We start from the raw sequence: 15,420 nt of genomic DNA on the forward strand, positions 1-15,420 counted from the left end.
ATAATAATAATAATCCCTAGTGCACCACATCCTGTCACTTAGTTGAGATGTCTGAAAGTGTGGGATTTTTTTCTAAGCCTGCTCTGATATAAACTTCTGCATTTTGGAAGATCTAATTCAAAACAGGAGGTGAATCTTCCAACCCTTTAACTTCTCCCTGCTTACATCGAAATCCAAACACTCAGGAAAAGCCCTGCACCCCCTGCCTGCCTCCATTGTTCTGTCACAGCCATCTCTGCCACTTTAAACATGATTCCCTTCCCTCTGAGGTGCAGGAGCAGCAGCAAGAGCAGAAGAGAAGCCTACAATATACCTTGCACTAAGTATTCTTCCTTCATCCACACTGTGATCACAGCCAACTGAGATCATGGGGCAAGCATGATGATGTCATAGTGCTACCCAATCAGATTCGACTACACAGCAACATCACTCAGGACAACAGAAGCCCTTGCATTGCTTTAACCCAGAATAGGGCTGGGGAACAGGATCATACTTCATTGCTGAAGCAACTGGGGTGGTACTGACTTACCACACTGCATTGGTGGTCTCATTGCCAATCAGCACAGAGCCAAAAAAGAGAATGTTGGTCCAGGTGCGTCAGCAATGATATTTCCTCTTGTCCTAACACCTGCAGTGGTCACAAACACTTTTGCTCCTTGCGCAACACTCTACGAGAGAACACTAAAAGGAAACAGTTCTTATAGAGGCGAAAATGTTAGTAGAGCCACTACTGTTTTCAGTTCAGATTTAATCTGTGGCTCTTCCCTCTCCATTGTTCCTACATCCAACTTCATAAAATATCAACCCTATAACTGTAACATTTTCAAATGGGGCTTTTCCATAATTTGCAAATATGAGTGAGGTGTCCTGTTCTCACAGTGGCCAACTAGAAATCTATGGGAAGCTCAAAAGGAGGACCTGAGCACAACGGCATTCTCCACAACTGTGATTTCCAGCAACTGACATTCAGGAGCATACTGCCTCCAACAGTGGAGGTAGAACATAGCCATTGTAGCTAGTAGCTACTTTATCCAACATGAATTTGTCTAATCTTTTAAAGCCAATCCAACAGCATCTGGAAGGGTACAGGTTGCCCACCCCTGCCTTAGAAATACTACTAACAATGAACTTGGTCCAAACAGCAATTTAACCATGGATTTGCATGGTGGAACTGGGTAATTTGTTCATCTAGATTTCTTTCTAGAAAAATAATAATAATAACCTACCTCCAAGGTGTTTGTGTGGACGTATTAAAGCTGATCAATAAGCACTTGAAATACTAAAATGCTTTATCAGCATAATCAAGGTATGTCCTTTTGAAATTCTTTAAATGTATGTTAGATGGAAGGGGTGCCTCTTCATTGCTGTGTTCCAGCTGAGTTTGTAATTTTATCACTGGAGCTATTTCTGTTTCCTTGTCTGGTGAACAGCAGCTGAAACTACTACAGGTTGCAATTCATGGCATTTAGCCTCTTCTTGTACAGTAACTAAGCTGAACTGATGTTTCAGGTGAGTAATGGGTGGTAATACTGATGCTTATATGTTTGATTCACTCTTATGACTGAGCTATTGCATGTAACAGACAAAGGAAAAAATGGTGTTTGTTTTCCAAGAGCATTTCCGGAGGCACAGTTTTCTGTGTGAGCATACTTTGAATCAGAACACCAGTTGCCTGCAATCACACATTCAGGAGGCCAATCCCTGTGACAGTTGCTGATGGCCCGATGAACTAGCTGAATCAGTGCAGATGGCACAGCTATTAGCATACTAAACAACAATGGTAGCTCAATCTCCACAGTGTAAAGTAATTTTTGGTGGATCTGCTTTCTGTTGAACTTCTAGAGTTGAGCCACTCCTATTACCACTTCCAGCAGTGATGTAAATATTAATCACACTTTTGTGGGTGCACAAGAAGCATGTTTCACTCCTCTGAAATTAATGGGAAAATTACGTTATGTTACATTGTGATGATTGCACATTGAATATTGGGCCAAATAAGCTGCAAAAGGCATTAATCTGATGGTTCACTATATCTCATTGAATGTAGTAATTCCCCATAACCACTGACAATGTGCATTTTGCATTTAAAGCTGAACTTACCAAATTTGCACTTTCTGAAACAATAGGAGAACCAAACCATCCTTTGAAATTCACACTTATCCTAATTTTGTGATGCAGTTCTCCAACCAAGAAATGTTTACAAATATGCGTATATTAGAAGAAAGTGTGCACAAAACAAATATATTAGTGAAAACAAGATAAAAAATGCATTGTAAGAGGAAACTTCCTTGCAAAAATGTGTACGTTCAAAAATGTGTTTATTAGGAGAAATTTGCACTACATTTTTGAAGAATTTTGATGAGGATTTTTTTTAAAAAAATTGCAAATTGCTGCAGAAATGTGGAGAATCGCATTTAAGATTAGACAAATGAGAAACTGAGAGGACTGAAACTAACAGATGGTTCCATTCCTACCCCACGGTAACAAAGACTGAGAATATGGAATAGGATATATTTTGTCTTCTAGTCGGTTGGGGTGGGGAGCAGTGGAGGATGCCACATCTCCAAATGTTCATGTGCAAGCACCTTTTCAGTAACATGTAAGGATCATGGTATTCTCTTTATGAATTACCATTCCTGCTTCCTTAACTGTCCACACTGAGCAAGTGTTAAACAGGACACATACACAAAAAATACCCAGGGAGCTCTAGATCAATCTTCCCCCATGTGGGGCCTTCCAGTTGTTGGACTACAACTCCATTCATCACCAAACATTGGCCATGCTGACTGGGACTGATGGGAGTTGGTCCAACAACATCTGGAGGGCTACAGGGGGTATGGCAGACTTTGATAGACTCCCTGGAATAGCCCTCCAAAATCTCAAAACTTAGACTGCCAGCAAACTCTAGCTGCTGCTGCAGTTTTTTCCAGCTTTTCTTGCACATTCTTATGAAGCCCACCATGGTTTGAGTGCCACAGTGGCAAGTGCATTTGATAGCCTAATGTAGCACTAGTAACCCTTAAAGAACCATGCTATGCTAATCTAGGAGGGTAGTTTGCTTAACAGAGCAATATGGTACTAGTGGTAGATGGATGAGCCCATTTCCCGTCCATATCAGTTTCTCATGTGTTCAGTTATGAGTCTGCATTATTTTATTTGAAACCATGAAAATAACTATTTTAAAATGCATTTTACCTTAAAATATGTATTTTGGCACTCTAAAGTACTTTTATGTGCATTTTAACTTTAAATGAATTTTACCTTGAAATAATTATTTTTGTACTCGTGTCCTTTTTTGAGCTGAAAATTGCATCTCAAAATTTAGATAGGTACTGAGTTCCGATCTGGAAATTATGCAGGGAAGTGTATCAGGTTGGATTGCTCATAAATACAGACCAAACAAAAACCTCACAACAATATAAATAGGAGTGCATTCTACATCATTGCAGCTTTGAGTCCTGAAGCCATCCACATTTAATATGATCACAACCCCTCTTGGTCAAGCATCAAGGTTTCCTGCTCTGTTTTATCCCTAGTGAAGCTCCATCAATTGCTACCAGCCTTTATAGCTAAATCGAACCTGCATATTCATAGACAATATACCTCCTCTGGTGACTTACCTGGGAGTATTGAAGCCAGTAGAATATATATTGGAGTAGACATGTATAGGATTGTGCTGTGAGTTTACTAGATGTTGACGACAGACAGCAAGTGACGGATGTTGACTCCATGCCATGCCTGTGAGCTTCCCAAAGGCATCTTGTGCTGGCTACTGATAAAACAAACAAATGCTGAACTAGATGGACCTTTGATTGGATACAGCAAGGCAGCTCTTTCTATGTGCTGGTTAACTGTCCACTGTTTTGGAAATCAGGCTATTGATTTATATATTTATTACATGGTGACAAGTCTGTGTTTAAACACAACAGGAAATAAGTCTCAGCAAGTCTGTGTTTGCCACTGAGAATAGGTGTAAGGGAACAGGGGCCATAGTATCCTGTATAATACAGATGTGAGGTGTTAATATATTTTAGGGACACTTTAAAACAGTGGTGGGTAACCTCCAGCAGAAGCTGCAATTGGTGCAAAACGTGGCAGCATGCTTGCTCACTGGGGCAGGACATTACCAACATGTCACCCTGCTGCTGAAAGAATTGCACTGACTGCCCATCGGCTACCAGGCTAAAAGGTTCTGGTTTTGGTGTATAAAGCCCTACTCAGTTTGGCACCAGGATACCTGAACGTCTTACCCCTTATATACCCAGTTGATCACTGCGCTCTGCAGGTGAGGACCTCCCACCATCTTATCAGGAGGTCTGTTCAGCACAACGTAGGAAGCAGACCTTTAGCGTTGTGGCACCTACCCTTTAGAATTCACTCCCCTTAAGATGTTTTATAGATGTTTTTAGTGTTTTGTAGCTTGTTTGCTGCCCTGGACTCCTGAGAAGGACAGGATATAAATTTTGATGATGATGATGATGATGCCTGCCAGGGTGTTTTGGCCAAGCCACACTCACCTGCCCTACACCTGATGTGTGATATCAGGTGCGAGACAGGTTGCTGGGCTGAAAGGAGATTTGCAAGTAATACTGATCAGCTTGTATGGGGTCCCTGCAAAGCCCTCTGCACAGCAACAATCAATTGATAGTCAGGGGTTGCATGGTCCTGTGCAAGGAAGCATTAATGAGAAATAAGCTTTACAATGTAATAGATGAAGTAGACACTTTTATGATACCTGTGCAAATGTTCTTACACCAAGATCCTTTTGTTTCGATTTCTATGAATAATGGTGAAAGAAAGACAGTACCAGCTAAGGCTGATGGGAATTGTCCAAGACATCTAGAGGGCACCAGGCTGGCAAAGGCTGGTTCAGTAGACCTATTTGTTTCTAACTTCTGGCACTGGAATGAGTTGTATATATTTTCCATATAACCACAGATGGCTCTTCTACTTCTCTCAATACCTGGTTTTCTAGAATTGTGGTGTGTTTTCCTTCACACCAGCACCAGCCACTTGGAGAAATGAGGCTGTACTATAAAACAATGGGGGAAAGATTTTGGCTTGGATCCTAGCATTCCTTCTGTGAATAGAACAAGCAGGGCTTTCCCATCTCACTGTTCTTCCTGCCACCACCACTCTTAAGTCTCTTGGGGATTGGGAGACCCTTAAGAATGGTGTAGGGGCCTGCAAAGGGTGGAAGAATGGGCAGAAACCCATGCCTTGCATGAATAGAGGGACAACTTAAGGTCCTGTTTCAGCACTTTAGATATATGCAGGACTTTGAAACATTAATATATCATGTTATTAAAATATTTACCCAAACACTTCATTTTAACACTAACCCAGGTTGTTAGTAGTGGGAACTGCAGTGCTGCCTCCAGGTTTAGGAAAGCCCTTTGGGCAAGACCCTCGTGGTGTCTGCTCAATTTTTCAGCTGACCACCCTCTTTGCTGCCATTGGCATTAGCTGCTGCTTGTTGCTTCTCCACACTACTGTTGTCACTTGCCATGGAAAGAGCTGGCAGGAGAATGTACGAGCAGGTGATAGCAGCTGGCCCTCCTCACTCTGTTGCTCATTTGCTGCCTCTGGATCAGAAAGGGGGGATGATCAGGTAAGCAGGCAGCAACATTGTAAAAGAGCAGCACCAACAGGCAAGGTAATTTTGGTGGTAGCCCCCATGCTGGGGCTTGGACCGCAACCTGTATGCTGCCATGCCATGCCACCGCCCCTCGGGCTGTCCAGGTATGTTCATAAAGACAATCAATTCCACTGAGTTTGAGTTTTGTTTCAGTACAGTCCTATGCACAGTAATACCTCAGTTAACGAAGTACATGTGTTCCTGAACATTACTTTGTTAACAGAAACATTGGTACCAGAGGTAGGAATAACATGGAAAGAATAGGGATAAGTTCATACCCCACAAAAAAGAAGAGACATTCAACATATATATTTTTATTTTATTTTATTTTATTCAGAACTAACAGTGTGCATGTCTGAAATGAAACAACCAGGTCAGGTAAGCCTCGCACACAGACCACTTGAAGACTTTGTACACATGAGCAGGCAGGCAAGGGGCAGCCACTGCCACCACCCTGTGATTGGTCTTTTTCTTTCTGCCATTCTCCTCTACACTCGAGCAGACATGTTTGCAGTAAACAGTGCTTCTAGAACACATGAAGCACTGTCTACTGTGGAGGTGCCATCTGGCAAGGAGTACCATTCCAGCGGTGTGTGAGAGAACTGCCTGCAGCAGCCACAATCCAGTAGACAAGAAGCCACATTCTGACTATCTCAGAATGCACTCAAAAATACTTTGTTAAAAGGAGCTTCTTTCCTGGAGGATTTGTTAACTGAGGTATTACTGTAAACATAAACTAATGTACATAATATTGGATATGTTTCAACATCTTACAGTTATATGGTTACTACTCTGCCAATCTTAAAACTCGTCTGAGTGAGTCTTTTGTTCTCCTAGAAGACAGTCTTTATTGTAGCTATCACTCAGAGCTAGTCAATGGGAATTTTAAAGATTTGCAAAAAATTTAATGAATTCTCATATGCAAAATTCATTTTCAGCAGTCCTCTTGAGAAAGATAAGAATAATAGATTATCCAAATGTTTTGGATTTCCATCCCCCACCCCTGAGCATTCAAATGAATGTGGTTGAAATGGATATACATTTATGCTTGCAAAACTCTGTTCCTTTTTAGTATTAAACATAAAATGTGCTGGTGGTATATATTCAACTGCACTTATATGCAGATGGAAATGCTGACAGATCCTTAACTGGAACACGGATTTCTGTTTTGACCAGATAAACCAAACAGATAATTCAACATGATGTGCCAGCTATGAACTTGCTCCTTCTAGACGCTTGGGGAAGTTAGATATAAAATGATACAAAACTATGTTGGCTTCAGGGCTCTGTGGCTATACAAGCACTTGGGGTAAAGTTTATGTTTTGCTGTTATTTTTCTCAAGGGCAATTTTTTTCCCCATGCATGAGGTGAGCTTCCATGGAGAGAGTTAAATACAAGCTTTCTACCTCGTCCTCATCTCCAAAAGTATCTGGATTGGACCAGATAACAGAGTGCAACCATCTGCAAAATAATGCAATTCAAAACTATACCTCAGTCATTGCTTGTCAATGGAAACAGTCAACAAGCCAAAATATGACAGTTGTAGGGTCTAGCAGGCCTGCTTCTCTTTCCATTTTGTTTCCATCTTGTCCCTTGGCTGCAAGAAAAGATGAACACTTCCAGCAATCCACCTTTGTTTTAGCTTGTTATGTATGTCCCACCTTATCTTAATCTACAGTGTAGTGTACAAAATGAATTAAAATAAGTGCAATAATCAAATTCATAGAACACAAAGACAACTATTGTACTACCCAGAAACAAACACTCACAAGGCCTAGCATGGTCTGCAGTGCAATATAAAAAGGCATAAGCTCAGAAGACCTGAGAGAGAATTTCTTGTGCCCTAGGGTTATTTTCTACACTTACAAACATTGCTGTAAAAATGGCTGCTTTAGAAATGTTTGTCTTTTGTGAAAGCACTTCCATTTGAATTAATTTAAGTTTTTCTGCTCTATAATCCATGAACATGCTTTTTAGATTTGGTAGCTAAGACGCTGTAGGATTCCATCCTGAATTTTCATAGACTTGGCCACCTCTTTATGGGGAAGTTTCTACTTTTGAATTTCTGCACTTGAGATTTTGAAAAAAGGAAGTGTGAGTAGTATCTGGAAATATAGATACACATGCCCCCTAGTACATAATGTGGAAGGGAAGACTAAACATCAATATTGTTCCTGCCCAGCCCAGAACTGCCAGACGAGTAGGGTGTTTTTTTAAGATTATTAACGCAACTAATTTCTAATAATTCTAACTGCCTTACAATAAAAAAAATACTTCACTCCCAACACACCAAAAATAAAATCTAAAGTTACACAAAATCAAACTTGTCCATTAAAACTCAGCTTAGTAGCTTGCCTAAATCAAAATGCTTTACAAATAACTGCAGGCAAGAACTGTTACAGATGTACACAGGTAATCTATTTTGCATGGGGTTAGGGAGACAGTGGAGAAGTCTTATCTCAAGTCCCTGGCAACCTCACCTCTTGTTTACTACCCCTTCCTGATTTTAAAGGTCAGGTGACCTCACACGGAAAGGGCCAGTGTCTATGGTACATGGGACCCGTATTGTTTAAAGCTTTATAGGAGAAACTTCCTAACAGTAACAGTTCAGCCGTGGAACAGACTGCCTTAGGAGGTGGTAGGCTCTCCGATGAAAGTATTCAGGCAGAGGTTAGAGAGCTGGCTGTCAGAGATGTTGTAGTTGCATCCTGTTTTGAACAGAGTGCTGGAGCAGATGGCCTCCCAAGATCTCTCCCAACTCTATAATTCTATAAGTAACCAGAACTGGCAATGGGGGTGGCCAGTGTCACTGTTTTCAAATTACCTGGATGTGATCATGTTTCCTGCTCCTATCAGGAGGAGAGACAGACAGATAGCCCACATAGACTGAATCTGTAGATCAGCGATCAGTGCATGTGTATCATATAATTTGCATTGGACACTTCAGCAGTCCTCAAATAAGTAAATAATCTCAGGTGCAGAAAGGGTCAGAGCTCAGTGGTAAAGTACATGATTTTTCTTTATTAAGTCCCAGGTTCAATATCCTAGGACCTTATACATTTGCAAGAATCTGATAGAAAGACAGGGGAAGACCATTGCTTGAGATCTTGGAGAGCTGCTGCCAGCCAGAGCAGGCAATACTGCATTAGATGACCAAACATGGGGCTTCATAAGAGTTTATATGACATGCACTTATCCTTTTACCGTTCCAGGAGTTTCATATACTTTTTGAGGCTTGATTACTGTTGTGTATAATTTCTTCCTTGTTGCTTTTGGTGACCAGAGTAAGATCAGGGAACAGCACAAAGGCACAGTCACAGTGGCAGCCCAGCATCTTCTTATGAAATGCTAAAAATGCCCCAGAAAAACAGTGAATTCAATGGTTTGCCCATTCCCCACCCCCTTAAGCTCTGAAGGAGACTATTACTATCTGCTGAGATGGATAGCATCATTAATCAGAATTGGACAATTCAGTTTCTTGCAGAATGCCAAATCATCCTGGACTTCTCTTTGCCCTGACTGTACAGGAAATAAATATAGTCAAGCAACTGTTTGATGTGTTGGGGGAGGGGAGGGGAGAAGGGAACAAAAATTATTGAAAAGGAAATTTCTGAAGCATAAACAGAATTCCAGCAAAAGGTTGCTACTGTTCTGACATGATTATAAATGAGACGATCAGCTCCCAAGGAGTGTGTGAGTGGGTGGCTGGGCTTAACAAAAGACCTTCCTGAAATAAAATAAAAGGGGGTGTTTTGAAAATTTAGATGTTTTAACTAATATCAATAGCATGACATATTCAGTCTGAAAGCACTTATTAAAATATTGTTTAATTTCTTAAGTATTCCCACACTGGCATAATTCTAAACATTCCATGATCTCACCAGTCTCCATTTCCAAAATTAATAGTCTCAGTGTCATCTTAATACAGAGTTACTCATAATAAATGCACTGCAGCAATAAATGGAATGTCTCACAAAGACTGTAAGCCAATGCATACACCTTTTTTTCATGCAGGACTAACTAATGTTTAATCTATTCCTTCTGTATTCCTATCTTCCATGGTCTCTTGTTTACATGTGTGATTTAAATTGCATATTGTAAACTGATTTGGGCTAAAAACTGGTTGTCCCCTGTAAAACCCATAACCTTCTGGTGTCCTGGACTGTTCACAAACATTTTAAGCGCTATGGGGAAAGCCATCACAGAATATCAGCAAACAAAGATTCTGTGAAGAAAAGAATTTCTACCTTTTTTGGAAATTATGAAGGAAATGATGTACAGTATATCAGTCTGGCTGGCAAAACTGCACACAGAATTTAGGAAGAAGATTGGCAGTTCTCTGTTGGGAAGAATATGGGGGAGAGAGGCAGGATTCAGACAGGTACGAAGAATGAGGCCTGGAAAGCTGTGGGAAGACGATTAGGAGGAAGGAACCTGAGAAGCAAGCGCCTAGATGGCAGGTTGGGTGAAGGGAATGGGACAAGCATAGAACTGATTTTAGAAGCAGGAACCAAAGGGGAGAATCAATGGAGGAAGAAGAGGGAAAGAGTGGGGAGGAAACAGGGAACTGAAGAAAGGATGAGTCACTGAGAATGTTGTGCAGAAGGAACATTCCACAGAAGGTTTAGAAACAGGGCGACGGATGAGCTGTTTTTGATTGAAGCAGGGCATGGTGCTTTGTAGACAGTTGGCCTGAAACGTTAGGAAGCAGAAGGGCTAAGGATATTGGGTTAGGAATGAATTTGGGTCCTTGATTAGAAATCACTAGCCAAATAATTTGATTGTAGCCACTGAGTATATGTGTAGTGATTTGCTTTTTAAAGGGCAGTATTTTCAGTGTATTCCAGGAATGAGCTCTAAATATTCAAAGTCCAGCTATAATCTGGAAGGCATGTTAATCCAGGGTTTATGTGCTAGCAAAGTTTTGAAATGCATTTGTGTCACCATAACATGTTTATAAACTGGGCTGCAAACATATTTGGGGATTTGAAGAAACCTTTGACCATGAAAAGCACTTGTAACTGATCTTTAACTGAGTAGGATTTTAAAGTGTCTAAATATACAGCTAATTGCTGAGTTATTAATAGTGGGACTTTCACATTCATTACTGCCATTCCTCACTTTTTAGAGTGTCTAATTAAAGGAGTGATGGAGGAATTGCCGTTTGCTGTTAAAACACTGCTAGCTGAGAGGTGTGAAAGTAAAGGCTCTTTTTAAGCATTTGAAACCCTAATGGATTATGTCTATCAGAAATCTCAAATGCAAATGGAATTACCATTAGTCTTCAGTCATGTCAAACAAAATTATACTGAATAGAAATTAAGCACTGCAGAATTTACATAGGAATTTTCTCAGAAATGCCACAAAATATATCAGTCTAAAAAGCTAAAGCAGCTTTTTGCTGGGAAACAGATGCTTTTCTCCTACTTCAGCTAATTTTAAAATGTGGAGAGGTTGTTTTTAATTTCAGAGATGGATTCAGACCTCCCTTTTCAACATGTGCTTGGCAAAAATCAGGATTTTTGTCTCTACTGGGATTCTGTTCAACTGTGCATTGCAGAAAGGATGCAGGTCATTGCTCCCTACTGATTTTATCTTCCCCACAATGAACATGCGGAGTCAGCAAGCTCTTGCCTTGCTTGTGCATGTTTAAGCATTGGTCAGGACCAGGTGTCATAGCTCCACGTACACATACCAGAAGTCAGTTGGTGTGTGTGTTTTAAAGTGGCTGAGAGCAGGAGAGAGCCTGCTGGTTCTGTATGTTCACTGCTGTGGAGGGGTAGGATTGGGGAATCAATATGAGAGCTGAGAAAGGGTGCAATGGTGTACTGCAAAGTGTAACGTTAAGCTGTTTCTGGATGGAAACAGAGCTGATTTATTCTTAATGACTTCACTTTGCTGACCATCAGGTTTTTGTTTCATTATTCAAAGGCAAACACTGAGCAAGCATTTTCTGAAAGCGCCAAGCACTCTGGAGCAGGAACAAGCAAGCACACTCTGTGTCCTTCAGATGTTTGGTTTATTTATTACACACAATCTGAGGGAACTCTTTGCTCTTGAAATGCATCTGAAGTGGAGCTTTCTTAACAGGCCTTTTTCCACCATGTTTTGTGCAAGTGCTCTTTTTTCTTATAGGTGTTTCAGATTTACACAATATCTAAGGTAAGATACAAGGAACATCTTTTTAGGTGCACCAAAAAATGTGGATTTCTGATGTGGATTTCTGTTTGATCAGCAGACATGCCCACACACTATACCATAAATTAATTGTGAAATTTCAACAGCACATTGGCCTGCAGCCTGAGATTATGTGGTTCAAGAAAATCAAATCCAAAGTGCTCTCACCGACCTAGTTGTGCAGTTCATTGAATCCAGGCTCTAAACTCTTAGAATAATATGCCATAGATCAAGAACTACTAAGCTTCTTCTTGCTCAGCCTTTCAGAAGGTCATGTTCTGTGAGAGCCTAGTTTGTACTTCAGGCCAAGAATTGAGAACTACAGGCCAACCCAACCAGAAACTGTTTTGGGAGTTTCTTCTGTCTCACTATAGCACTTGAACCTGGGCCAAAACATTCTGCTACCTGAAGCAAAGGCCAAGATGGTGTCCCCCAGCTCCCTGCGTTAACCATTCAGAAACCAACTGGATTAGCAGCTGAATTGTATTTCAATACTGGCAAAGGTCAGTGTCCTCCACAGTACCTGAAGCTAGATGCATCTTAGGGGCTACTGGCAGGCTGCGTAGAGCACACAGCTCTGTCTTCCAATACCTCACTGCTGCTTGCTCACTGGTTCATTTGGCTTCTGCTTGCTGCCTACTCAAAACAAATGCTGCAGTGCAGCAGTGGTGGTGCCACCATGCATCATGTGAGCAGAGTCGCATGTGTGCACATGTGATGCCTGCCAGAGTGTGTGGCCTGAGCTGAGTTGCCAATCTACCTGCTCCCTTCCTCAAGACTTAGGAGCCTTGCCCAAAGGCACTGAATGTCATGCACTGGGAGAAAGTGACTAAGGGAGACAGCAACAAGGAAGCATCACTGCCTAGGGGACATCATCTCAGGAGCACAGGAATGGCCAGGGAGGGGGCTCAGGAGGAAAAGGCTGGGCGGAGGGAGCACTGATGCAAATGCTCCCCAGCATCAGCGGCCCCTGAGGGGACTGCCTCGTTCTTGCTAATAGTAAGGCTGTCACAGCTTAGCCCTGTCACACACCTTATGAAACTTTAGGCATTTCAAAGAGTACCAGTTTTCTCTCAGTGTATCTCCCTACCTTGTGTTTCATTGTGGGAGAAGGAAGAGGAGAATTCATCAGATATGCTGCACTGTCACTTTGAAAATCAATGCTAATCCAAGCCAATGCTTATTCTACATATTTTGTTCCCTGAATATAAATCACTGCAACTTTTGCCCCCTTGTGCCAGTGTGGTGCAGAGGTTAGTGTGTCAGACAAGGACTAGGGAAACGCACATTCCATTCCCAAGTCATCCTCAAAGCCCATTGGTGACTTTGGCCCAGTCAACACCTTTCAGCCTAAACTATTTCACAGGATTGTTGAAAAGATAAAATGGGTGGAGAAATCTATGTACACCTTGATGGACAGACTTTATAAATAAAGAATAATGCCCCAAGCACATGTTAAGGGGGGACATAGGGAGCATACTGTTTGGCAGCGCCCTGGTGATTTGTAGCTGAAAAAAATTACATTAGTATCCACCACCACCCATGCACAACTGTCAACCAGTGAATCAAAGTGCAATTTTAGGAAGCTAATGCAATGAATAGTTTCCAAATTGCATAAAGTATTAGTTCCCCCCTATTCAGCACTGGTTAGGCCTCATCTTGAATACTGCATCCAGTTCTGGTCTCCGCACTTCAAGAAGGATGCAGACAAACTGGAACAGGTTCAGAGGAGGGCAACAAGGATGATCAGGGGACTGGAAACAAAGCCCTATGAGGAGAGACTGAAAGAACTGGGCATGTTTAGCCTGAAGAAGAGAAGACTGAGGGGAGGTATGATAGCACTGTTCAAGTACATGAAAGGATGTCACATAGAGGAGGGCCAGGATCTCTTCTCTATTGTTCCAGAGTGCAGGACACTGCATAATGGGCTCAAGTTGCAGGAAGCCAGATTTCGACTGGACATCAGGAAAAACGTCCTAACCGTTAGAGCCATACGACAATGGAATCAATTACCTAGACAGGTAGTGAGCTCTCCGACACTGGAGGCATTCAAGAGGCGGCTGGACAGCCATCTGCCAGGAATGCTTTGATTTGGATTCCTGCATTGAGCAGGGGGTTGGACTTGATGGCCTTATAGGCCGCTTCCAACTCTACGATTCTATGATTCTATGAATGTGCATAGTTTTTACAAATACTGGAAAGAAGGGATGGATATGTCAGTCAAGAGTGCCCACTTATCTTCCCCAAACCATGTAGCTGGTTCAAATTCCAGCCTAAAACCTGTATTCAGATGGCTACATTTACATGTTCTTCTCTGAATTTTGGAAATGGCTCTGCAACACCCTAAGCCACCCTGAGTTCCAGCAGTCATTTGAGGGAGTCAGCATAAGAACAGGTTGAAGAAGAAATCAGGGGAGAAACAATGTGCACAATTTGGAGCATGTTCCTTTTAACAGTTCTTACTGTTAACTGGGGTGGGATCTGTGTATGATGGGTGACTTCATCACATTGCCTTGCTTTTGTTCACTACTGGTTTTAGCAACCTGCCTCCATATCTGCTCCCGTACGTGAATTGTACTGCAGGACAGTACATAGTCTCAAAAGCTTTTTTTTTTCCTTTAAAAAAACCCCTCCAAAGGTTTACAAAATGGCATGAACATGGGAGTGGGTGTCTGTCACTTATTACTAATAGCATCACAATGTTCAGTAAGTGTGAGTGAACAATACATGCTAGTGGAACATTTCCATGCTAGTGGAAAACAATTTGTATCCTCTGGTTTAGTGTATGCCTACAGCCATACTACCCTGAACACGCCCGATCTTGTCTGATCTCGGAACCTAAGCAGGCTCAGGCCTGGTTAGTACTTGGATGGGAGACCGCCTGGGAATACCGGGTGCCGTAGGCTTAGAGGAAGGCAATGGAAACCACCTCTGAATACCTCTTACCTTGAAAACCCTGTGTGTGTGTGTGTGTGTGTGTGTGTGTGTGTATATATATATATATATATGTATATATATATATGTATATATATATATATATATATATATAAAGATTCATAGGGTCACCATAAGTCATAATCGACTTGAAAGGCATACAACAACAACAAAGTCTAGTCCATAAATCTTTATAGAATTATCATTTCCTTTTCCCTCCATTGGTGACCTCTTCAGATCTACAGAGCAGAACACAGTTCTTCAGTCAGATACTGTGGCCTGCAAGGTGTGTTATAATGTCCTAATGGCTTGGGGCCATCTTACCTAAAGGATCACCTGAAGGATCTGCCTGGACCTTAATGTTTTCACTGGAGGCCCTTCTCCAAGTTCCCCCACTGGTGAAATGAGATGGATGATTACTAGGAAAAAGGCCTTTTTGGTATGATGTCCTGTTTATTGAATGCTATCTTCAGAGAGAGGCATCGCCTGGCACCTATGTTAAGATTTTTTAAGCACCAGATGAAGACCTTTTTGTTCTCCCACATCTTTTAATTTCAGTTTTAACCATAGTGAGTATACCTGCTCCATTAGATCTTTGTACCAAGTTTTACACCTTGATGATTTTATATTACTTTTAAATTTGTTCCACAGTGATTATGCTGGTTTTAGA

The 15,420-nt window shown here is 41.5% G+C and overlaps 1 pseudogene; it reads left to right on the forward strand.

Moving 5' to 3' along the window:
- Positions 1–14,603: 14,603 nt before the first annotated feature.
- Positions 14,604–14,722, forward strand: LOC133388226 (5S ribosomal RNA; annotated as a pseudogene).
- Positions 14,723–15,420: the final 698 nt, after the last annotated feature.

This window comes from Rhineura floridana, chromosome 6, assembly GCF_030035675.1.
Source record: "Rhineura floridana isolate rRhiFlo1 chromosome 6, rRhiFlo1.hap2, whole genome shotgun sequence".
Taxonomy (NCBI): Eukaryota; Metazoa; Chordata; class Lepidosauria; order Squamata; family Rhineuridae; genus Rhineura; species Rhineura floridana.